At 43.2% G+C, this 25,485-nt stretch overlaps 1 pseudogene; it reads left to right on the forward strand.

Annotated features, from left to right (window-relative positions):
• The first annotated feature begins 10 nt into the window (after positions 1-10).
• On the forward strand, positions 11-23,916 carry LOC108919686 (maternal DNA replication licensing factor mcm6-like; annotated as a pseudogene).
• Positions 23,917-25,485: the final 1,569 nt, after the last annotated feature.

Consider the following 25,485-nt stretch of genomic DNA (forward strand, 5'->3'; position numbering starts at 1 on the left):
CCGAATTGTTATGGAACCCACGGCCGAGGGTTCTTCTTCTTCTTCTTCTGCGGGAGTGCAGCTGAAGGACGAGCTGCTGTGCGAGAAATGTCAGAAGCGTTTTCCTCGAGTTCCTGCAGGAGTAAGTGTGCGCTCCGCGACGGTAAATCTCATCCTAGCCAATGATGCTCTCCTATCCTGCTAAAAATAAACTGAACAAACACTCAGCTTCCAGAACCAGAATGGCGAGATTGTACCTGCCCCATGCCGAGGAATTAATTCGACCCGAAAGGACCACCCTGACGGTGAACTTGAACATTGAGCATTACAACCAGCAGCTGGCCACCACCATCCAGAAGGAGTTCTACCGGTAAGTACAGTACCCAAGTTTGAATTCCAACAGTGTCTTCTTGCAATGTGCTATTGTTTTGCGTTCTATTTATGCTACATTTTTTTCTGGTTAAAAAGAAAAAAAAAATGCAGCTCTATAAATTGCTGTGATTCACTCTGTTAGTTGCTTTGGCAAAAACTACCAGCTGAATGAATGTTATTGTAAAATGCAAAATCATCAGTAATTTAACAGTTTTACATATTCTCTACATATAAAGATCTTTTAAAAGTGGCACTGCATCTGCAGTGAACACAATGATTTAAAAAGACAGACTGATTAAATAACCTGAAGGCGGTTGGGAATGCATTGCACCGAGGAAAGAAACTCTCAGGCCAAGGAACTGGGAGAAAAATAAACCTTTTGCTCTGTTATTTAGCATAAAAATGGCAAGTATTTGACTGGTTAGGTGTTACACAGCTAACATGATATCACATTTATTTTAAATTTATTTTTTCTAAAATTGTGTGAATTAGCAGAAACCCCCATAAAAACTTTTGACATGTATTGGTTATCAGTGGCATAGTCTTTAAGGCTTCTGTTCCTGGTTCAAATCTCACTCCTGGTGTAATAGTCTTCATTAAGGCACATACCACCCTGAATTGATACAGTAACAATATCCTGCTTTATAAATGGGTAACACAGTAAAGTTGATTAACACTGTAATCCCCCTTGAATAAATGGACCAGTTAATGTAAAATAAATCAATCTAAAAAATAAGGGAGTTGAGGGAGCAAAATAAAATGCTTCTTTACCTATCTGACATTTTCCTGTTGTTTGTTTGTTTGTTTGTTTGTTTGTTTGTTTGTTTGTTTGTTTGTTTGTTTGTTTGTTTGTTTGTTTGTTTGTTTGTTTGTTTGTTTGTTTGTTTGTTTGTTTGTTTGTTTGTTTGTTTGTTTGCAGCATATATCCATACTTGTGTAGAGCTGTGCGCCACTTTGCCCGTGACCATGGAAATGTTCCAGCTTCCAAGGAGTTCTATGTTGCCTTCTCTCATTTTCCATCTAGACAAAAGTAACACATTTGCTTTAAATGTAGCCTTATGAATCCATCTACATTATGAATGTCTGTTTTGAACAAGTGAGAAAAAAGGAAAATGTCACATTTGACATATCAGGCCCTGTATGAAGTAGATGGTTTCTGTTTGAATGTGGTTAAACTAAAGGTCAGTAGGAATGACTGGATATTTAGTTGTTAATATGTTTGCATTTAGCTGTTCCTACTTACTTTTCTCTGTCTATTGTTAATGCGGGGGGGGAAACAGAATATAGTGTACAGTGTGTGCCTGTAGTCCAAGAACTGGCAGCAGTGACTTTTCAGTTACTGCTGAAGCACTCAGTACCGTGTGTGTGTGTGTGTGTGTGTGTGTGTGTGTGTGTGTGAGTGAGAGAGAGGATCAGAGAGCTGTCAGCAGGCTGTGTCGGGACCCTTCTGCGGATCAGTGGCCAGGTGGTGCGAACCCACCCTGTTCACCCCGAGCTGGTGAGCGGGACCTTCCTGTGCATGGACTGCCAGTCGGTCATCAAAGACGTGGAGCAACAGTTCAAGTATACACAGCCAGCCATCTGCAGGAACCCTGTGTGTGCCAACCGCTGCCGCTTCATGCTTGACACCAACAAATCCCGCTTCGTTGACTTCCAGAAGGTGGGGAACTGCACCAAAACCTTTATAAACCACCCACCACTGACATCCCATATAAACCTAAACAAGCTAAGTTTAGGCTCTGATATTTTTAAGTGTGGACTTGTTTGTATGGGGAGTGCGGAGGAGGCCTATGGAACACAAATCAGCATCCCTTCACTTTGATGGTGAAATGCTTGATACCCTTTTATAGAGTACTTAGGTTAAACAATTAAGTAACTTGATATTTAATAAGTTTCACTGGCGCAAAACTTCCACTAAATGAATACAGAAAATGTAACTATAGCCACATGTAACCATTATAAAGGCTTAATTTTTTTAGAATAAAAATGGCAAATGCCTCACAATTAATACAAACTTGATTTCCCTGTATTTAAATTTGCTCTTAGTTGACCCCCTCCAGATTTGCTGAATGAAAATGACACCAAGTGCTATCAGCCTATAGTCAGGGTAATGTGTCCATACATGCAAGTTTCAAATCATAGTTCATGATGCCTATTTTATGAGCATTGTTAACATGTATTTAAGGAATGTGCTGTATTGTATATCCTTAACCACCATCCCTGTATGTGCCTTATTTTCAAAGACTTCTGCATTGATTGAGAAGCAATCATTAGTCCAGGTGAAGTGGGGAGGGCAGTGTAAAGTGTTTGTTTATCAGGTGACACAGATTAGAGTTGAAATGGCAAAAGGTAAAGGTGAGTGGCCAACCAATTAGCTGATCATAACCACCCACCTATTGCATATGCAGATTATATAAATTGGGGAGGTGTGGCAGGTCTGGGGTTCGAGCCCTGGTTGGGGTGCCTTGCGATGGACTGGCCTATTGGGGGCGTGTATCTCCCCCCCCCCCCCCCGGCCCTGCTCCCCGTGTTGCCAAGCAAGGCTCTGGCTCACCGCAACCTCGCTCGGGACAAGTGGTTGTTGGCGATGGATGGACGGATTATATAAACACACTGCATACACAACTCCTTTTTTTTTTTGCTTTCTCTTCATAAATGGAATCTCAGCTTATTCTGAAACATCTGTAAATAAAACATTCAGCCCTGCATGTGTGTCAGAATCACACTAATTCTCGCTTTGTAGAAGTAATTATAGCCAAAGTGTGTCCGTATATGCACCCCTCCCAGGTGAGGATCCAGGAAACGCAGGCAGAGCTCCCCCAGGGGTCCATTCCGCGAAGCATAGAAGTTATCCTGAGGGCTGAGGCCGTTGAGATGGCACAGGCTGGAGACCGCTGCGACTTCACAGGCACGCTGATTGTGGTGCCAGATATTTCTGCCCTGGCTTTGGCAGGTAACAGAGTTGAGAAGCACCACTTGCAGCAGAGCTCTGATGGGTCCATGACATACCTTCTTTGGGGTGACTTAGAGCATGAGGATATGGAAGAGAGCAAAGACAAGCATGTCATCCGAAGTGTAAGGAATAAAGTGGCACAAATCTGTGCGTGTTCATTCATTCTGAAGCACATTACTGCTGAGCTACAGCTGCTTTGTTTTTGCTCTTTCTACTTGCAGTAGTGTTTTTTTTTTTTTTTAACTGGTATAAGATGGCTATCTGTGAAACCAAATTTTAAATTCAGTTCAGAGCAGCATTTTAATTTCAGGAGCCCATAGTCATCTGATCCAGGTAATTATACTTGCCAAGCACTGTGAGCTTTCTCCATTTATTGTTCCACTTGAGGTGTTTGCTTTTATTTTTTATATATTTTCCCAAAATGGTTCTTTCCTGAATTCTCATGTTCACATATTTAGTGCACTCAGGTATTTTATTATCCAAGGTTGTTCATCATTTTGCAATATTTCATATTTGCTTCCATTTCTTCTGCTCAAGTAAAAAAAGATGTTCTGAATTAAGCTACAGCCACAGTATTTATGTATACAAGTTATTCAGTACATTAGCTTCTTGCAGAAAGTCTATAAGATAGCTATATTTCAAGCTGTACCTCAATCACTGCACCCCACAGTTTATTGGCATCAGAGAAACCTGGTGATCCTACAGCAACTGGCAAAACCAGGATCTTGACCAGTGTTAGATGCTACAGCTAACTCTGGTTTTGCAAGTGCTGTGTCCTTATTGGCTTTATGTTGTGTGGTGTGATGCCAAGGATACTGAGGCACATGCCCTTGTTTATCCCCAGGAACCCGGGCAGAGACCAGCAGCAGAATCACCGGCAAGGAGGGCTTTGAAGCTGATGGGATCCAGGGCCTAAAGGCACTGGGTGTGAGAGAGTTGTCCTACTGGTTGGTCTTCTTGGCATCCCATGTGGCCCCCACCAACCCCTGGGTGAGCAGCTGCCCAGTTGCAATGGAATGAGTTGGCATTTTGTTCATCCATGTTTCAGTTCAATTTATATCTACAGAGCGCTCTTCTCATGCAGTGATACGCTTGTAGTCAGAGCACTTGAACATAGGCATGAGGCAAAGAAACATACATCAGAACAATTGACTGCAGGCTAGGGTAATACAAATGCTTTTGTAAAGCTTTAAGTCTGCCTACTGGCCACAGAGAAAAGGAACAAAACTCCCAACTGAAAGTCAAGGGAGGAGGGGAAAAAAATCTCGACAGGTCCAGGTCCAAGTGCCAGTGCCTGCCCACCCCTCCTGGGCATTCTAGATTAACTAAAACTTCTAAGCCAGTTTACAAGAAGTAATGGCATTGTTGGTGTATGGTAGCTTGACTTCCCAGTTCAGCAAGGTATGTTTTGTCTATCATGGCGGTTGCTTGTGATCTCAGTCCGCATAGGGTGCTGGCTGGCCAGCCTCCTTAGGTCTTATTGTAGGGAGCAATGCTCAACAAGAAGAAATTGTTAGTAATTTATAACTTACAGAAATGTTTAATTTGTTTTGGTACAGAGGTGGGGAAAAGCAAACACACACAATGTCTATAGTTGCTCGTTCTGAGCGCGGCCGCAGCCTAACCTGGCAGCATAAGGCTGGAGGGGGAGGGGACACACCCCAGATGGGACGCCATTCTGCTGCAAGGCACCCCAAGCAGGACTGGAACTCCAGACCCACCCCACAGCAGGCCCTGGCCAAACTCGCTCAAAAGACGGAGAGACAGATGGAGACAATTGGCTGAAGTCGCTTGTCCCAAACAGGTTTGCGGCAGGCTGGAGTCTAACCCGGCAACACGGGGCATAAGGCTGGAGGGGGAGGGGACACACCCAGGACAGGACACCAGTCTGTCACAAGGAACCCCAGACCTGCCAGAGAGCAGGACCCAGCCAAACCTGCTGTGCCACCGCACCCCCCAACAGAAACACAGCTAAGTGGAATAAAATTTTGTGGTGACATGTCCAAGTGAACATGTAAGTCTTTTGCCTGGATTTGAAGACTAAGACAGATGGGGCATTGCTGACAGTAACAGGTAGATTATTCCACAGTTTAGGTGCTCTATATCTAAAGGTGCAACCTCCTACTGAGGTCTTACTGATCACAGGTACTTCAAGGTAATCTGCATCCAATGAACGAAGATTTCATCCTGGATATAAGAATCAATAATATCACAGATGTAAGCAGGAGCAATGCCATGTACTGCCTTATAGGTCAGAAGTAGGATTTTATAATCAACTCTAAATGCAACCAGAAGCCAATTCAGCAGTTTCAGTACCAGTGTTACATGGTCACACTTTTGAGTTCTAGTAACAATTCTTGCAGCCACTTGTTGTACCAACTGTAGCCTGGATACGGTCTAGTATGGGCAAGATAACAAAGCATTACAGTAGTCCAGCCTGCTTGAAACAAAAGCATGGACCAGTTTCTCAGCATGCTGCCTAAATAGCTAAATTATGGCAATTCCTATGTTTAACTGAAGGAAGCATGCCTCAGACAAAGCACGTACATGAGATACAAATGGCAGCTTTCCATCCAACAGGACACCCAAATGTTTGACACAATTTTTACGCTTGAAGCTAATAACACAATCACACCAATCTTTACCACAAAGGGTGAGTTTTGGTATCACCACCCACCACAAGTACTTCTGTTTTTGTGGCATTTGGAGATACAAAATTTTTACTTATCCATAGTTTTATGTTGGGAAAACGGTTAGCTTAAGACACCACATGGGATGGGTCATCAGGCTTAAACTAAGCATATTGCTCTATGTCATCAGCATATGAATGGAAACTTGGGTTGTTTGTGAATGACACCCTATTGCGACATATACAGTGATAACAGTAATGGACCATAGTTGAGCTGGAGGGGGTGCAGTCATCCGATATTAAAACAAATTGTTCAGTTAGCTAGATATGAATCAAACCACTTCAGGGCAGTACCCCTTAGTCCAACCAGGTTTTCGAGTTTACTCAGTAGGATACTATGGTCTACAGTATCAAATGCAGCACTCAAGTTTCGTAACGTAACGGAGAGCTGACCAGCATTAGAAGAGATAAGGATAGCATTAAGAACATGTGTGAGTGCAGTTTCAGTGCTATTACCAATGCAGAAATCAGACTGGAATTTTTTGAATATATTATGATCAAGATATTTTACAATTTGGGAAGCTATGATCTTTTCTAAAATTTTGGATAAAAATGATAGATTGGTGATGGGTTGATAATTACTTGAGTTACTACAATCCAGATCTGATTTCTTTAGTAGGGGTCTAATAATGACAATGTTAAAAGCTTTCTTGGGGTGGCTGGAATAATGAGGTCCTGTAGGATTTTAGCAACGAGACATGGAACGTAGGACACCTACACAAATGCAGGGACAGTTCCAACCTGTATGTAACGGGTGATAGGTCTGATCTTCAAGGGTCTGATGTAACAAGGACTGAGTTCCTTAGATGGGATTTTAAGTTAAATATTCCAGATGGACAGCCATACTCTGTCCCAGTTTGAACAACAGGGTACAATGGTGCTTGTTGGCTTGTTTATAGCCTTGGGTGCTCCGGCCAGGCCTCTTCACTGTTCTGGAACCAGGAGTCGAAGGCAGGTACATCTGAGGTGCCAGGTTGGTCACCTAGGAGACAAACCCGTGGATGAATGTGGAAGGGAATTGTGGGTGTATTCAGCCCATGGTAGGAACTGTATCCACTGGTTTTGGTTCTGATTGCAATAGTTGTAGAGGAAGCGGCTAAAGTTTTGGTTCACATGCTCCACCTATCTATTAGCCTGGGGGTGGTACCTTGAGGTGAGGCTGATGGACGCTTCCAGCTTCTGCCAGAACACTTTCCATACCTTTAATATGAACTGTGGCCCTTGATCTGGTATGTCTTTTGGCGAATTATACATATGAAACACGTGGTGGAAGAGTTGTTCAGTAGTGCGGTTGGGAGTCATGACGGGATGAGGCGGCATGCCTCAGAGAAGCGGTCGATTGCCATCAGGATGACTGTGTCGCCCTCCGAAGCAGGTAAATCAGTTAGGAAATCAACTGCCACATGGGACCCGGGCCGGAAAGGAACAGATGCTCTAGTAAGCCTGCTGGATTTTGGTTTGGAATCTTAGCTTGGGCATGTACCTCACATGCCTCCACAAACTCCTGGACATATTTTTGGACAGAGGGCCACCAGTACTTTTAGGTCAGAGAGAGGGTCCTTCGACAGCCCGGGTGACCAGCAGCAGGGGTCGTCATCCACTCAATGGAGAAGCTGAGGCCACATTCCTGCAGGGACGTACTCCTTTCCATTATAGATGTCTGCAGGCCCTAGGTCCTCCTCCTGGGCTATCCTTAGATCCTATTAGAACTGTTGCTGTATGGGAGCAAGGAAACATGACTTGGGTGTCAGCCTTGGTATTCTTCGATCTTGGTCTCTATGATACAGTGAAGTGGAATCTGGTGAAGAACAATGCCCAGCGTGCTTGTTGAGGATTTAGTTGGTGGGCTGTAGATAGTCAAGATTCCTATGATCAACAAGAACCAAGAACAGGTAAGTGGCTCACTCCAGCTAATACCTCCATTCCTCAGGGCTAATTTAATGGCTAACAACTCCCGATTCCTGATGCTGTCGTTACACACAGTGAGTGACAACTTATGGGAATAATACCCGAAAGGATGGCGTTTTGCTGGGGTTCCCTGTCTCTGCGAGAGAACAGTGCTCACCCCTACAATCGAGGCATCTACTTCCACTACGAACAGCAGTGGCTGATCAGGGTGCCAGAGCACTGGAGCAGTTGTGAACAACCTTTTGAGTTCCTGGAAAGTGTCCAGGGCTTCTGGAAACCATCTGAGCCTTGTTACTTTCCCTTAAGCAAGGTCATGAGGGGTGCAGCTATAGTGCTGAATTCCAGAATGAAACAACGGTACAAATTAGCAAACTCCAGAGACTCCTGTAGTGCTTTTACTGAGGTCAGATGGAATCAGTCAAGTACTGCCTGAACCTTTGAGGAGTCCATTGCGAACCTGTCAGGACTGAGAATGAACCACCGGAAAGAGACTCACTCTTGGTGGAAGAAGCATTTTTTTTTCTCCTTTTCAAAGGGGTTGTTCTCTAGTGGCTTACATAGCAGATATACAGTTACATTTATTCATTTAATAGGCTAAAGTATATGAGCTCAGCTTGAATGCAGGGATTCAAGCCCTGCTGAAAGCACGCCAGTTGTGCAGCATCATTCCACAGGGTTTCTGCCACAAGAGTGCAAAATTGAAAAGCATCTGCAGAAATGGACCAATTACCTTGCTGTAATGTTACCAAGCAGTTGCCGATGGTCTTTTGGATGCAAGGTGATCGAAGATTGCTTCAAAAAAAAAAAAAAAAAGTCCTCATGCCAATAGGAGGTGTGCTGCCTCCAAACCTCCATGGCCTAGTCCAAAGCCGGTCTGATTAGCAGTAACACGAGGTAAGTCACCTGGCTTTCATCTGTCTGATACATGTGCTGCAAGTTGGGGGAAAAGACAGCTTGTACTAAAAGAAATCCTTGGCCTTCTTCTGGGGTGACATTGTACCTTGTAGGCGTGGCGAGTCAGGGATTTGTAACTGGAACCATCGCTGCGGCAACTAGTAACGTGCTGGCTGGTGTGTCTGTGGCTGCTCCACCAGACTCCAGACTGCACTCCTGTCAGAGAACACTCAGGATCTCCTGAATGGACTCGGGTCTGATCATGTGATCCAAGGAGCACTCCCTGTGCGGAGACGACATTCCAGAGATGCTTGATCTCTGCTGGGTCCATTCTGCCAGATCGTAGATGACACAGAGGAGGCTGGACCCCTAGTGCAGAATATTTATTAGTTACTGGAGCACAAGACAGGTTTCGTGGTCGGGGAAAGGTGAATGGTTGGAATAATGAGCGAATGTTGTTGAAACAAAGATCCAAACATGTGGTCCAGGAGTAAAGCAAGAGTTCACGGGAGATGAGGAGGGGGGCAAGGATCAGAAGTGGGTAAGGACTGTAGGACAAGAATGGAGAGTGCTGAGGGGACTGTTGTCTGAGATTCCATAACTAGAAGGTGGTGGGTTGGTGCCTTTTATCCATGGTCATGCTGACTGATACCAGATGTCTGGGATGTGGTGATTGGCGTGACAATAGCATAGTGATTAAGGCTGGTGTTTTGCAATCTGAAGGTTGCTGATTTAAATTTCTACTCTGTAGTACACATCCATGATTCTTCAGTGTTTTTGTAAGTTTGATGCCAAACCTTTAAAACCAAAACCTGATGATGATGGCAACACAAATATTCCAGTAACCAGATGTGATGACCATTTACTGTACGTATATCTACAGGTATTTGACTTCGTGTGACTCTGAATATGTGTGAAGTTTTACTGAACTTTTTCCTTAGAAATTAGTACAGGACTAGTTGCAGTCTATTCCATTGTTATTTACCAATTTAACATATAAATGAACTATAATACTATTTATTCTTTATTGATCCTACTTCCGTTACATTTACTCATTTAGCAGATGCTTTTCTCCAAAGTGACGTACATCTCATAGAAAATACAATTTGTGCATTGCCTTAGGAGAAAGAGACATAGCTGCAGTTGTGTGATTAAGTACAGTTAGTTTCGTTCACTAGATGCATCGACGTTGATCACACAAGTAGGTGCATAAAACTTTACCTGAATATTGCCAATTCCTAATCACCTTCCAGTTTTTTTTTTCTAAGGTACATATAAACATTTGTTACATTACATTACATCCAAAAACCGCCATGGAAAAAGTAAACAAGAGAATGTTTACCCTGCCTGGAATAGGGTTACCGGGACCTATCCTTGGAGCCAGGCCTGGGGGTAGTGTTCCTAGGCGAGTGCCTGGTGGCCGGGCAGCCCACGTAGCCCAGCCGGGCTCAGCCCGAAAAGGCAACATGGGGGGGCCATGTGGGCCCACCACCTGCAAGATCAAACATCGGGGGTTGGGTGCAATGTGTATCAGGTGGCAGGAGCAGGCAGGGTAGCGTGTGGCATCGCGGCCCCTGGCAACAGAAACAGGCTCTTGGCACGTGGAATGTAACCTCACTCAGGGGGAAGGAGCCAGAACTGGTGTCGGGGGTTGGAAAAATGCCAATTAGATATAGTTGGGCTCACTTCCGCTCAGTGTTGGCTCTGGAACCAAACTCCTCGATAGGGGGTGGTCCCTCTCCTACTCAGGAGTTGCACAGGGTGAGAGGCTCCCGAAGGTCAGTAATCGACTTTGTAGTTGTTTCACCTAACTTAAGGCCACATGTTCTAGACACTTGTGTGAAGAGAGGTGCTGAGCTGTCAACTGATCACTATCTGGTGGTGAGTTGGATCAAATGGCAGGGAAAACTGATGGACAGACCCAGTATACCAGTGGAACTCAACTTCAGAGGCCAAGCAGGCTACATTTAAACCACATAAAATGCAAAGGGCCACAAATTACAATTTGCGTCATGAGACTTTATTTAAGACAGTATTTGCAGTTTTACTGATTTAGAAATGCAGTCTATTACTTATCTAAGTCTTTGTCCTTGTCCTATTTAAAATAATACTGAACATGAAAATAAAAAATTAGTTTGTTTTGCTATATTAATGCATAACAAAAATGCATTCATATTCAGAGTATTAAACTGTGTTCAAACTCAAAACATTCTTGAGCAAATATAGTTCACAAGGCTAGCCCAGCAATTCTGCACAGTCCATAAATCTATTTTTGAGCAATTCTCCCTCTGTAGTGGGACTCTTTGCTTTTGCAATATTCCAAGCGATTCTGAATGATGCCTCTGTAATACTGTCAGCGCTTTTAACAATGCCATGGAACATGGATCGCTGGGCATGAAACCCAGCTAGCAATGTCTGTACCTTTTGATGCCTGAGATTGCTGCCGTGTGGATAGGAGATGGTGAAATCGGGATGAAGTTGCTCATGGTGGCATTGCAGATTAGTTCGCTTTAATACAGCAATTGTTTTCTGACAAATGAGAGACGCTGGTTTGCCACCTATCTCCACAAAGGCAATTTCCATTTGCCACGCAGGGTTGAAAACTGTTTTCATCGTCAATCTTCCTTTTCTTTGACGCCATCATTAATGTACAGTCCGTACACACATTTTCACAAGGTTTATGACAGATGAGGAGTCATGGTGATTTCATTTGTCGCTGATCAGGTTATTTTAACTTTTGCGGTTTCCGTAGCCATCGCCTTAAAGGTCCACTACTGTTTTCACACGACTTTTGATTAAATTCATGACCAGGTATGTTGACCGCCATTACATATAGGCTAATATTCACTTTATATTTTAATATTTAACAATTGACACAATTTACACAATGCAAAGTGTCAGGAGTACCAACCGCATTTAAATGGCGCAAACATAGTGTCACACTGCCTAATATTTGCGCTACTTTTGAGTGCAAATTATAATAAAAATACATTAATCTTCAGCATGACGCAGGCCACAAAATTAATGCCGATGGTCCAAAAGCGGCCCACGGGCCACCTGTTGAGTACCCCGACAGTAGACCCAAGCGTTTAGTGAGGGTATGCTGGGAACAACTGTCAGAGGAATCCGGTCGGGAGTGATTTCAACTCACACCTCCGGGAGAGCTTCTTTCATGTCCTGGAGGAGGTAGGGGACATGGAGTCTGGACCCTGTTCAAAACCTCCATTGTGGAAGCAGCCGGGCACAGCTGTGGCCAAAAGCTTGTTGGTATCAATCATGATGGCAACCTAAGAACCCGCTGGTGGACACTGGTGGTGAGGGAAGCCATCAAGCTGAAGGAGGCCTTTAGGGTCTGGCTGGTTCTGGGGACTCCTGACTCAGCAGACAGGTACCAGCAGGCTAAATAAGGCAGCAGTGCGGCTATGGTTGCAGAAGCAAAATCCAGAGCATGGGAGGAGTTTGGAGAGGCTATCGAAAATGACTATCGGTCAGCTTCAAAGAGATTCTGGAGAACCATCCGGCAGCTCAGGAGGGTCAGAGGAGCTTCGCTCAAACTGTGCTCAGCAGAGGTGGAGAAACTGACTGACTTCTAATGAGGGCATTGTCGGGAGGTGGAAGGAGCACTTTGAGGAACTCTTAAACGTGAGAGATATGCCTCCCTTACAGGAATCGGGGCCAGAGGCTTCCGGGCTATCCGAGTCTATTTCCCTGGTGGAAGTCATTGAGGTAGCTGGTAAGCTCCACGATGGCAAAGCACCGGGGGTGGATGAGATTTGCCCGGAACTGCTAAAGGCCCTGGATGTTGTAGGGCTGTCATGGCTGACACGCTTCTGCAATGTTGCATGGACCTTGGGGACAGTGCCTTTGCATTGGCAAACTGAGGTGGTGGTCCCTATCCTTAAGAAAGAGAACCGGACAGTGTACGCTAACTATCGGGGTATCGCGCTTCTCGGCCTCCCTGGGAAAGCCTATGCCAGGGTGCTGGAAAGGAGGCTCTGGCCGATATTTGAACCTCAGGTTGAAGAGGAACAATGTGAATTCCGTTCTAGCTGTAGATCAGAGGACCAGCTTTTTACCTTCTCACAGATAATTGAGGGGGCGTGGGAGTTCGCTAGTCCAGTCTACATGTGTTTTATGGACTTGGAGAAGGCCCACAACAGTTCCCCGAGAAATTCTGGGGAATGTGCTTAGGGAGTATGAGGTGCCGGGGCCACTACTGCATGCCATTCGGTCCCTGTGCACACAGAGCGAGAGATGTGTCTGCATACTCAGCATTAAGTCAAGCCCATTCAATGTGGGTGTTGGACTCCGCTAAGGTTTTTCCTTGTCTCAACTCCTGTTTGTGGTTTTCATGGACAGGATATCAAGGCACAGTTGAGGTCAGGAAGGCATTCTATGTGGAAGTCAGAAGGTGATGTCTCTGCTTTTTGCGGATGACAATGTCCTTTTGGCACCGTCACATGGTTGCCTCCAACATGCACTGGAACAGTTTGCAGCCAAGTGTGAAGCAGTTTTGATGAGGATCAACACCTCAAAGTCTGAGTCCATGGTTCTCTCACGGAAAAGGATGGCATGCCTCCTCCAGGTAAGGGAAGAGAATTTGCCCCAGGTGGAGGCGTTTAAGTATCTTGGGGTGTTGTTTATGAGTGAGGGGAGAAGGGAGCGTGAGGTCCGCTGCAGACTGAGAACAGCAGAAATGCAGTCAGTACTGGACTGTAGTGATGAAGGGGGAGCTGAGTCATAAGGCAAATCTCTCAATTTACTGGTCGATCTACGTCCCTACCCTCACCTATGGTCATGAACTTTGGGTAATGACTGAAAGAATAAGATCGCGGATACAAGTGGCTGAAATTTTTCTCCGCAGAATGTTGGGACATATTCTCCGTGATAGGGTGAGGAGTTTGGACATCCGGGAGGAACTCATAGTAGAGCAGCTACTCCTCCACACTGAGAGGAGTCAGTTGAGGTGGTTTGGGTATCTGATAAAGATGCACCCTGGGCACCTCCCTTTGGAGGTATACCAGGCACAGCAGAACTAGGACAAGGCCCTGAGGTTGTCCCAGGACCTGCTGGAGGGATTATATCTTGCAGTTGGCTGGGGAACGGCTGGGGATCCCCCAGGCTGAGCTGGAGGAAGTTGCGAGGGACAGGGACAGCTGGGCCTCTCTGCTCTGCCTGTTACCACCACAACCCTACTAGGGCAAGTGGGAAAGAAAATGGATGGATGGATGATGGACGTTACATTGCAGGAGTGGCTCTGTAAAGGATTAACTTGTGTGAATATTCGTATGTTTCAGAGCAGAAATTTTAATGCTCGCCTGCAATGTGCTGCTCCAGATCCTGGTTGTGATATATTAGACAGTATATGCACCATATTACCTTTCTGAGGCTAGAAAAATTCAGAAACGCATCTGGTCCCAAGGGTTTCAGATAAAGGACTGTGGACCTGTACTGTGCCATACAGTATGACCCTGAATTGCTGCAGTTAAAATATCACGATACAACAGTGTCACTACATGAGAAGAGCGCGCCATTAAAAATTAATAGAATTTTGGAGGTGTGAGTAAAATTTATTACTGGAGGAATGAATGATTTTTCTTCAGTTTGGTGGGAAAGAACTCTGTCAGGAAGACCAGATGGCCGAGAGTGTGAAAAACCAGATGACTGCCCAGGAATGGGAGAAAGTGTTTGAAATGAGCCAGGACAAGAACCTCTACCACAACCTTTGCACTAGTCTCTTTCCAACCATTCATGGTAAATTACCGTCACTATTCTAGATACTCAATGTAAGCTTATGTGTCTTGGCACCTATATAGCTTACTCCCCCCCCCCCCCCCCCCCCCCTTTTTTTTTTTTTTAACTCAAGGGAATGATGAGATAAAAAGAGGAATCTTGCTAATGCTTTTTGGCGGGGTTGCAAAGACCACCATGGAGGGCACATCTCTGCGAGGGGATATCAACGTGTGCATTGTTGGTGACCCTAGCACAGCTAAAAGCCAGTTTCTTAAGTATGATAATGATCTCACAAGGATATACTACTAGAAACTTCTGCTCTGCATCTGATAATCATCATTTCAGATGATGGTTGTGGGGAAAATTTTGACACAGTCATCTCTGAAATATTCTCATTTGCATTATGAGAATTCATGGGAGAGGCCATTTATATGTATGGACATAATACTGTGTACACCAGTATACATCACAAGAAAAGCTGTATATAGTCCTTTTTTAAAAAAAAAAAAAAAAAATTAAACACAATTTGTACATACATATTCATCAAACACTTAGGTGAGTTTTGAAACCCTACTTAAATATTGAGAGATTCAGCAATTCTGAATGAGCAGAGGAGGTCATTCTGCTACATCACATCCCGAACTGAAAACCTTTGTGCTTTTGATTTTGGACCTCTTGTGCATGGGATCACCAAGTGGACAGAGATGGAGTGCAGAGCAGTTTAGTTGGAGTGTAGTGAGTGATCAGACCTTGTAGATATCGGACAGCAAATCCATTGATGGTTTTTGAAGCTGTAACCGGTGTCTTTAATTTGATACGGCCAACTGTAGGAAGCCAATGGAGAGGCATGAGGAGGGATACATGGGAATGCTTCAGTAGGTCAAACGGAACTCATGCAGCAGCATTCTGTATCATCTGGAGAGGTTTGATGGTAGAGGCTGGAAGGCAAGACAGAGAACTGCAGTAGTCAAGGCAGGATATCACCATTATCTGAACTGGGAGTTGCGTAGTTTGTTGTGAGACAAGGGTGAATCCTGCTGATTTTGAAGTTCTTAACATTCATCTTATTTTCACAAGATGACACAACTGGCTGTGTACTACCAGGTACTGATTGAATGATATTCATTTAGCTCACCCTTTTCTCAAAAACAAAAGTATATTAAGCCATCTACAGTTATTTACCCATTTATATAGCTGGGTAATTTTACTAAAACAAATTAGAGTAATACCATGCTCAAATGTACTACAGTCAAATGTGCGATTTAAACGTGTGACCTTTTGGGCCAAAGGCTATAGCTCTAACCTTATCTGGCAGCTATTATTGCAGATATATCTCCAGGACTTTTGTGCTGTGGGGAACACTTTGTTTTACCACTAATTATTCCAGAACTAGAAGTTCTCAGAGTACTGCCTGTTAGCAACTTCAGCAAGAAATTTGAGTCTCATTTCTAGTTCAGCCATGGAAAGGAATGGATATTTTCAAGTATAGTTAGCAAAAGCTAGGCAAAGAATACCAAATATTAATTTTGTCTATTTTTCCCAAAATTCTCAATCTGAATACAGGATCACTTTATTACCATTAATTGAGCTGTTAAGTGAATGCTGTGATTCCAAAAGTGCAAATGTTGAAAGGTGAACATGTTATGAATTACATGTACATTAATATTTTTCCCTGAAATTAGTGTTCACTCACCCAGTATCTGATTTGCTTATCTCAATTTTAACTTGCATTACTCATAAATTACATGCATTAGAACTTTTGATTATCATTTACACTACCAGCAGCTTGGGTTCTGGACTTTGTGGTTTGAATGTTAAAAGAATTGTTCAGTCAAGACCCAGGGGCCATGGTTAGGAACTGCTGGGTTCAGACTGTTCGTACCAGCAATGAGACAGTCTTTCAGCCAACCCTGCTATAAATAGTCCAATTTTACCACAGTTAGAAAGCAGAAAAATTTGGCAACTTCAAGTTCAGGTCAGAAGGTGGTATTAGTGTTTAGATCTTTTTTTTTTTTTTGGAATCAGATAGACCTGGGCTTCAATGAAAACACTTACTTAGTGTACCCCTGAGCAAAATACTTACCCTAAATTGCTCTAGTAAAATGCCCATGCTGTATAAAATAGTAATAATAGAACTGTATATGGCTTAGTATACAATCCTACTTCAAGTCACTTTGACAAATGTCACTGACATGAATAAATACCGGTTCTGCAACCCAAAATGTAGCAGTAACTCATTTGACCTGTTTTAGGATTTTCATTATCTAGGTCAGAGTTGATATGGTTTACGTCAATTACAAACTGTGTTAGTGCTCCGTGTTTACTTCCTACTGAGTATGAAAACATAGTATAACTGGTCAGTGGTCTCATAAAGGAATGATCACTAGATGTTCAAGTGGCTGTAGCTCTTAAAGGCTTTCTATAGGAAGTGTCCTTGTGCTGTTCTTTCAGACATGTGGAGGAATTTGCGCCACGGGCTGTCTACACCAGCGGGAAGGCCAGCAGTGCTGCTGGACTGACAGCTGCTGTGGTCAAGGATGAGGAGTCACATGAGTTTGTCATTGAGGCTGGTGCCCTCATGCTGGCTGACAATGTGATCACCGCCTCAATTCTGCCTTGTTCCCGAGTGACTTTGTTTGTTTAGCTTGGGTGGCTCAAATCTTACTACTTCCTCTCAGGGTGTCTGCTGCATTGATGAGTTTGACAAGATGGACCTGAAAGATCAGGTTGCCATCCATGAAGCCATGGAGCAGCAGACAATCTCCATTGCCAAGGCTGGAGTGAAGGTGATCCAACTGAATGTGCAGAGAAAACAAAATATACCTCGTGAATCTATGTTCACAACACCATTAGTCCTCCTGGATTTTTCAGTTTGTCCTTCAGGCTGACACATCCAGGGCAAATGTACTCATTGACTATCTGCTAGGAGAAGTAGTTCTAGATAAGCAAACTGGTGAATCTCTATTATTTTGAGTCTTTTCACAACATGGTACTGTAAAGTGTGCTGCAGAACTAGGTGTTAATGCTGGATGGTGGACAGATGACTTCACTGTTTTGTCATAGGCCTCTTTGAATGCCCGCACATCAATCCTGGCAGCTGCCAACCCTGTTGACGGAAGATACAACCGATCAAAGTCCTTGAAGCAGAATGTGAACATGTCTGCTCCCATCATGTCCAGATTTGATCTATTTTTTGTACTGGTGGATGATTGCAATGAGGTCAGATAAATTTCAATACAACTTCAAGTTATATGGTGTCTTGAAAGCAATGTCCTCTGAAGTCTGGGGGTGGGGAGAGGGGGTCCTTGAGACTGAACCTGCTAACATGAGTATGCATAAGAACTTTGACTCATGCAACTTTGACCCTGAATATAAATTTGCCTTCCAAGACATTGTCTTCAGTCACATTTTGACATGGTCAGGTTGCCCTGTCTTGACATTGCACTGGTGCAGTTATATAATTTTATGTAAATTAATTCAAAGGACGGGTTCTTCATGGAATTTAATACACTGAAAGCGCTCAGTGTTCTAGAGGAAACTTGGTGTGCTCCTTGAGCTGTGCACACAATTAGGGGATATTGCAGTACTTCATTTCATAGGTCACTTTTAATCCAAAGGTGTTTTAATAATGTCCACAGCAGTATGGTACAAATACTTCAGCAATTTCCACTGTAATGAAACTCACTTCAGATGAGCTGGTAACTTCAGGTTCAAATGTCATTGTCAGGTCACGGATTATGCCATTGCCCGACGCATTGTTGACCTGCATGCCAAGAATGTTCAGTCTGTGGAGAGGGTCTACAGCCCGGATGAGATCCAAAGATATATCCTGTTTGCTCGGCAATTCCAGCCAAAGGTCAGTGGGTTCTTCCTCTTGAACTGGTCACATGTTGCCCTGCTATCTTCTGCCCAGAACATGATGCAGAGAAACACCAGTCAATGTTCACATCCATACTTTCATTAACCTTTTAGTGCAGTTTTTCATTTACCCTTTCCCTGGTATCCAAACCTACTTCATTACTGAAAATCTATCCATAAGGCAGGAGTCCAGATACCAAAGGTGTTACTCACATTATTACTTATGAGGAAAATTTATATGTTTTTGGACCTAGATAGGTTACCGGAAAAAAAATCACCAACTACAAATGCCATTATTAATGGTATCGTTAGGTTATTATAAGGAACATGCTTGTAAAAACACTTATTGTCATTACCTATTGCTGTCCAGGACTCATGGTATGTGGAGTGAGCACAATTAGTTTGGTAGGTCTTTCAGTTTCACTTTTACAATTTTCAACTGAAGTTTTCAGCAAGAATTAGAATACAAAAGTCATACAGAAGCATAGCAAGGACATCCTAAATTAGCATTAAAAATTATCTGAATGCCCTTATACTTTAATGCTTTGCTTTAGCTTTAAATGACTTTAACAAAGGATGTAATTGTACAAAGCACCAAACTCAAATCAGTGAGTCATTACTAACAGCAAGTTGAGAACTAAATTTTTCCCATTTCCATCAGAATTTGTCTTGTGATGTTTCCTGACTGAATCAACGGGACTTAAGGTAATTTCATTAATACAAATTTTTTCTGCTGCACAAAAGCAATTAATTTCCCTAGAGAAATACAATTTATGTGTATGCATTATTAAATATATTGTCCAGTCCTGTTCAATGCTACCATATACGTAGTTGATAAAATCAAAGGACATACAGGTAATGCATGACATCCTGAGTTTCAAACGCATCATTAAGACTCATGTACCGTGTCATTTGTGTCTTTAAATTATCTGTTGCCTTTAAAATGTCCAAACAGTAAAACGAGAATGCAATCCTAGTCACACCCTACCATCAAAGCAAAAACTGACAGTGCAAATCCAAACTATAAATGGAAGACAAACACCATTAGCTATCACGCCCTCCCTCAAAGAACGTGTCAGCCACCACTTTATTTATGGGTGCAAGACAGGGAGTGCACCGCCTTTACCTCTTCTTAGATATGGGACAAGGACACAAAAGTATAAAGACATTGCACTATAACACTAGTAGAGCTCATGATGTCAACATGGTACAGAACAGTAGAATTCAGTGCACTTGTGGAAACTAGTCAATACCACTAAATGCCAATAAAATGCCATTGCTTTTTACATGCTTGTTGTAGCAGTGTCTTCTACAACAGTTTACAATAAACCATGTTCTATGAATGTGCCATGTTTTTTTGTTATTTTTGTAGGTTAACAAAATTAAAGTTGGACTGAGTTTTAAATGGCAACCATTCAGTCTTAAAAATATATATGATATATGTAAACATGTAATAGTTAAAAATCACACTATCCTGTAACTTTAGTATGTGTGTGTAAAATGTTGAAAATGAGCATTTTTATATGTTTGTATTTTAAAACTATTATTCCGTATTTAATGCTGCTTCCGGCCGTTCCAATTTGCCTGGGGAGTGGAGGTCTGTATCCCCAGTGGGATTTGCAACTTAAGTTAGTAGACTCACTGGTGCTCTGGCTCCCCCTCTCTGTCCTGCATGAAACTTGCGGGCCCAGATCACCAGGGAGGCTCAGGAGTTTGTGGTGGACCAGTACAAGCGCTTGCGGCAGAGGGAAATCAGTGGAGCCACCAAGTTGTCCTGGCGGATCACCGTGCGGCAGCTGGAGAGCATGCTACGGCTGTCCGAGGCCATGGCCCGCATGTACTGCTCTGAGGAGGTGAGGTGACTGTGGGGGTCGATCACATTTCTTTCAATGGCACTGCGATCACCGGGTTGTGGAAGGTGGTTCCACTTGTTTGTGTCCTGTGGAGTGTGGAATAGTACTCTAAATTGTGCTTTGTGTGTGATTGCCCTTCAATGGACTCACACCCTACATTTATGGGATGAATCCTGGACCACTGCAGCCTTGCATTAGGGCAAGTGGTCATCAGTAGTGAGTAAGGAAGTGAATAGTGCCTTTGCGTTTTGAGCTTAGAAAAAATATATTTTTCTGTTTCAGGTGAAACCCAAACATGTGAAGGAGGCTTTCAGACTGTTAAACAAATCCATCATTTGTGTTGACTCCCCTGATATTAACTTTGATCAAGAGCAGGATGATGAAGACCCAAACGGTCAGTTCTAGTCTCAAGCAATTGTGTTTCATGTATTCATGTTGCTCTGCATCGGTGATGTGTTTAATATATTGTAATTTGCAATTACATTCAATGTGATGTGAGAACATGAGGTTGTCACACAAGAAATATGTATCTATAAAGATGTAAGTTAATCTTGAATTCCACACAATAGTATCTAGTAGGCTAGTATCTCACAACTGCTCGGTTTTGGATTTGGACATGGGTCTGAATGTGGCTCAGTATCCAGGGAGTCTACACGAGTGCTGCTGTAAAGTGATGAGGTGCATGGTCCGAAATTGCTCGGGAAACAGATGTTTCTGTAATGCCACCTATAGAATGGTGCGGGAAGGTTGTTACAATTTTTCTGGGCAACTTAAACATTGTATAGTGTATAGTTGTACTTCATTATTATGTGAAGTGTTTATCGTTTTTACAGACATTTGTCAGTTAGTTTGGGTTTTCAGGATGGGCTGAGAACAGACTAATTTTCCCCCATTCTCAGGAATGGATTAAGGGTGATTAGAGGGGCACTCCTGTGTGTGTGTGTGTGTGTGTGTGTGTGTGTGTGTGTGAGATATGGTTATATTGTCATGCATATATATATTACAATTTAAACAAATATATCACCATGTTGGTGTTTTCCATCAATTAACTTTTTTCATGTTTTGATTAATTTTATGTGACATTTGATCACCTCACAACAGGATGACTTCATGGAACCCTGTTGTGAGATGAGTGCTTGTGAGTGAGCAGCAGGTAGCACAGTGGTTAAAACACCACCTTGCACTGAAAGTGACCGGGTTTGAACCCAGTTCTCATAGTGCCCTTTAGCAGGGTATTTATCCTAAATTGATTCAGGAAAAATTACCCAGTGAGTGTATTTAACTGTCACTTTGGAGAAAAGCATCAGCTAAATGAATAACAACTGTAATGGCAATGATAGCTTAGTGCCGGGGCATCCAGTATTGTAAGTTGCCTTGGACAAAGGCATCAGCTATCCATCCATCCATCCATCTTCCTCCGCTTATCCGGGGCCGGGTCGCGGGGGCAGCAGTCCGAGCAGAGTCCTCCAGACTTCCCTCTCCCCGCACACCTCCTCCAGTTCCTCTGGGGGAACCCCAAGGCGTTCCCAGGCCAGCCGGGAGACATAGTCTCTCCAACGTGTCCTGGGTCTGCCCCGAGGCCTCCTCCCAGTGGGACAAGCCCGGAACACCTCCCCAGGGAGGCGTCCAGGAGGCATCCGGAACAGATGCCCGAGCCACCTCAACTGGCTCCTCTCGATGCGGAGGAGCAGCGGCTCTACTCCGAGCTCCTCCCGGGTGACCGAGCTCCTCACCCTATCCCTAAGGGTGCGCCCAGCCACCCTGCGGAGGAAACTCATTTCTGCCGCTTGTATCCGCGATCTCATTCTTTCGGTCATGATCCAGAGTTCATGACCATAGGTGAGGGTAGGAACGTAGATCGACCGGTAAATTGAGAGCTTCGCCTTACGACTCAGCTCCCTCTTCACCACAACAGACCGGTACAATGACCGCATTACTGCGGACGCCGCACCGATCCGTCTGTCGACCTGCCGCTCCATTTTTCCCTCACTCGTGAACAAGACCAGGCATCAGCTAAATATGCATTAATAATGAAGATGGGTGGTTTGACTTGGACAAGACTAAGGTGTGTTCTTGCCCTGATCAGGTCAGATCAGTGTGACAGATGAGGAGCTGAGCCAGGCTGTTGGTAGTAAACATGGGGAGGCATTAAATATAGGGGCTCCAGCCAAACCTAGCATGAAGATTTTTCTCTGAATATAAACGCATCTCCAATCTGCTGGTACTGCACTTGCAGAAGATGGAGGAACGTGAGTATTGCTGTGCACATGTCCTTATTACTCGGAATCCATGATTACAGCGTTTTTCCATTGCACCTCTCATCTGTCCACAGTGGGGAAAAATACACGAGTGTTACATGCAAATAATGAATTTCTATATAGGGGTGGTGGTTTAATAGCTCCTTTAGTTTTAATGCTTGTTTGTTTTTGCATTATTATATATGACATGAAATGTTTTATATAGTGAAATTTGCCTAGTGATGTGTGAGAGAGATGGATGCTCAGATTGCTGTAGTCAAAGTGCTGTCTCACTGCAGTCAATGAAGAGTCTTCCATGAAGAAGAGCAAATTGATCAACTGGTACCTGAATGAGATTGAAAGTGAAATCGAGTCAGAGGATGAACTTATTGCCAAGAAAACCCTAATAGAAAAAGTCATTCACAGATTAATCCACTTTGTAAGTGTCTCTTCAATGGACTCCGGTTCATCAGTATGTCTTTCTTTCTTTCTCCTTGCCCATGGTGAAATCCTGGGGTATTCCCTGGGGGCTCAACAACTGACTGATCAAGTCCGTATTTATGATAGCAATCTTGATTTTATACTGTACATGTCTAATAAATATTTCTCCCCCAAATCAACTTTTATCATTGTCTGTTAGAAATATTTCACCTTCAACTCTTTACTCCCTTTTAGGACCACATTATCATTGAGCTGAGTAAGACTGGCCTGGAGAAAACCCATCAGGATGGAAAGGATCCTATTACGGAAGAAGACACCTTCTTAGTCGTGAACCCTAATTATGTGCTTGACAGCTGAACTACATTAAAGTTGTATTTTACAGTGAATATAAACTGATAGTAGCAAGGCTCTGGTTCAGTGTAATGTAGTATGATAGTGTTGGCTGCATTCAGTGTTTGCATCTTTGGTGTTTAGACCATTGCCTGTGCGTAAAAAGAAAAATATTTATATATTTTTGGAGGATAATAAGTATGCTTATTGCATCTTTCAGGTTTGTTGCCAGGATTCATATTCAGTTGATTGGCTAACAGTATTTAAATCAGTGATAAAGATGTGAATGTAATGGGGGATGTACAGTATTTTCTAAAGTGCAGTTTCAACATCTAATTTCTGATATGTGCAAAAAGGAGGACTGGACAAAGTTTTCATAACATTCGAAGGATGTTGGTATAATTCTTTATCTGCAGTTTTTGGGTTTAGAAAAGGGAAGTTTAGGATTTTAGCTGTAGGTAAACTTTTTTTTTTTTTTTGGGGGGTGCATATGTAGTTGCTAAAATATAAAAATTACAATGGCAAGGAGTCACTTTCACAAACTTACAAGACCTAATAAGGATTTGGACAACGTCTTAAGGCAAGGTGCATTAAATCTAAGCCTAACTATAATGTATTCATTACTGACTTAGCAATCATTTTGGAAAGAAGAAAACTAATAAAGCCTGAAGAATGGCTCAAATTACATTGTTTATGGACAAATTGTAAGGATGCTCTCATTAATGTATTTTCTAATTTTTTTTAAATTTTTGTAATTGTTCAAGTCTTTGAAATGTTTGTTCACAAAAACTAAAAGTATAGTAATTACAAGTACAGTATATTATGTTCACTTACAATTCCATGCCCTCACAAATGAGTGTCCGCTAGAGGGAGACATGAACACCAGAAATTGTTATGCCTGTCACTGAATACATACATATATAATACTTTGGGCTACATTGATGTGCTACTATTTTACATAGGTAATTTTGAGTTGCTTTTATAATTACATTTATTCATTTAGCAGATGCTTTTCTCCAATGCAGTATACAGTAGATCTCAAATTTTATGCGAGCAGCTATAGGAAGCCAGTGCAGAGAAACAAGTAGAGGAGATACGTGGGAATGCTCCGGCAAGTCAAACCACTTGGGCGGCAGCGTTTGGTATCAGCTGTAGAGGTTTGATGACAGTAGCGGGAAGGCCAGACAGGAGAGAGTTGCAGCAATCCAGACGGGATGTCACTATGGCCTGGACAAGTATTTGCGCAAAGTCTGTTGTGAGATAAGGATGGATCCTGTGGATGTTATGCAAGATGTATCTGCAGTTCCAAGTTGTGGCTTTGATGTGCTGAGAGAAAGATAGACTTGAGCGAATCATCACTCCCAGACTCTTAGCTGAGGAGGTAGGCAAAATGAGTGAGTGGTCCAGTTTGATTGAGAGATCATGACAGAAAGTAGGCCAGCTGGGAGGTGCAGGATCTCTGTTTTGGAGAGATTGAGTTGGAGGTGGTGATCAGACATCCGTGCAAAGATGTCGGACAGGCAGAAAGCGATATGCACGGAAATGTCTGATGCTCCAGGTGGAAGGGCTGGGTATCATCAGCGTAGCAGTGGTAGTTGAATCCATGGCAGGCAATGGCAGGGCCGAGGGAGGAGGTGTAGATAAAGAGCAGAGGACCCAATACTGAGCCCTGCAGGACACCAGCTGAGAGAGGCAGAGGAGAACGGGAACCCTGCCAGACCACTTAATAGGATCTGTCAGATAGGTAGGACTCACACCGTCCTAGTGTCACTCCTTTGATCTCAAGTTGACCAGGAGAGGAGAGTCTGGTGGCAATTTCCTTATATACGTATTCAGCTTTTACTTATATGCACCTTGATTTTGGTTTATGGAGTATCGTGAGACATTGAGGGGATAAAAGTGGTTTAATGTTTAATAATACTGCTGACTAGTTAGTGATGTATATGAAATAACTTTTCATTCCGAGTAAATGTTGACCATATTGAAACTATGTTCAAAACAGAAAATATGACTGAGTCATACAGGATGTCTACCCTCCGCCCTCAATCTGGTTTTCTTTGGATTCCATTCAGAGCTTTTGCTGTTCTCACGTAACCAACACATTTTATTTAGGTTCATTTTCACTATTGCGAGTCTTTACTTTTGTTCACTGCTTTTTGTTCTCTGCAGATGAGAGGTGTCTTTGCCTAGGTTTAATCTAAAGTATGTTTCAAAATATTGCAAAACCCCCCTTTTCCT

The sequence above is a fragment of the Scleropages formosus genome, chromosome 16 (assembly GCF_900964775.1).
Source record: "Scleropages formosus chromosome 16, fSclFor1.1, whole genome shotgun sequence".
NCBI lineage: Eukaryota > Metazoa > Chordata > Actinopteri > Osteoglossiformes > Osteoglossidae > Scleropages > Scleropages formosus.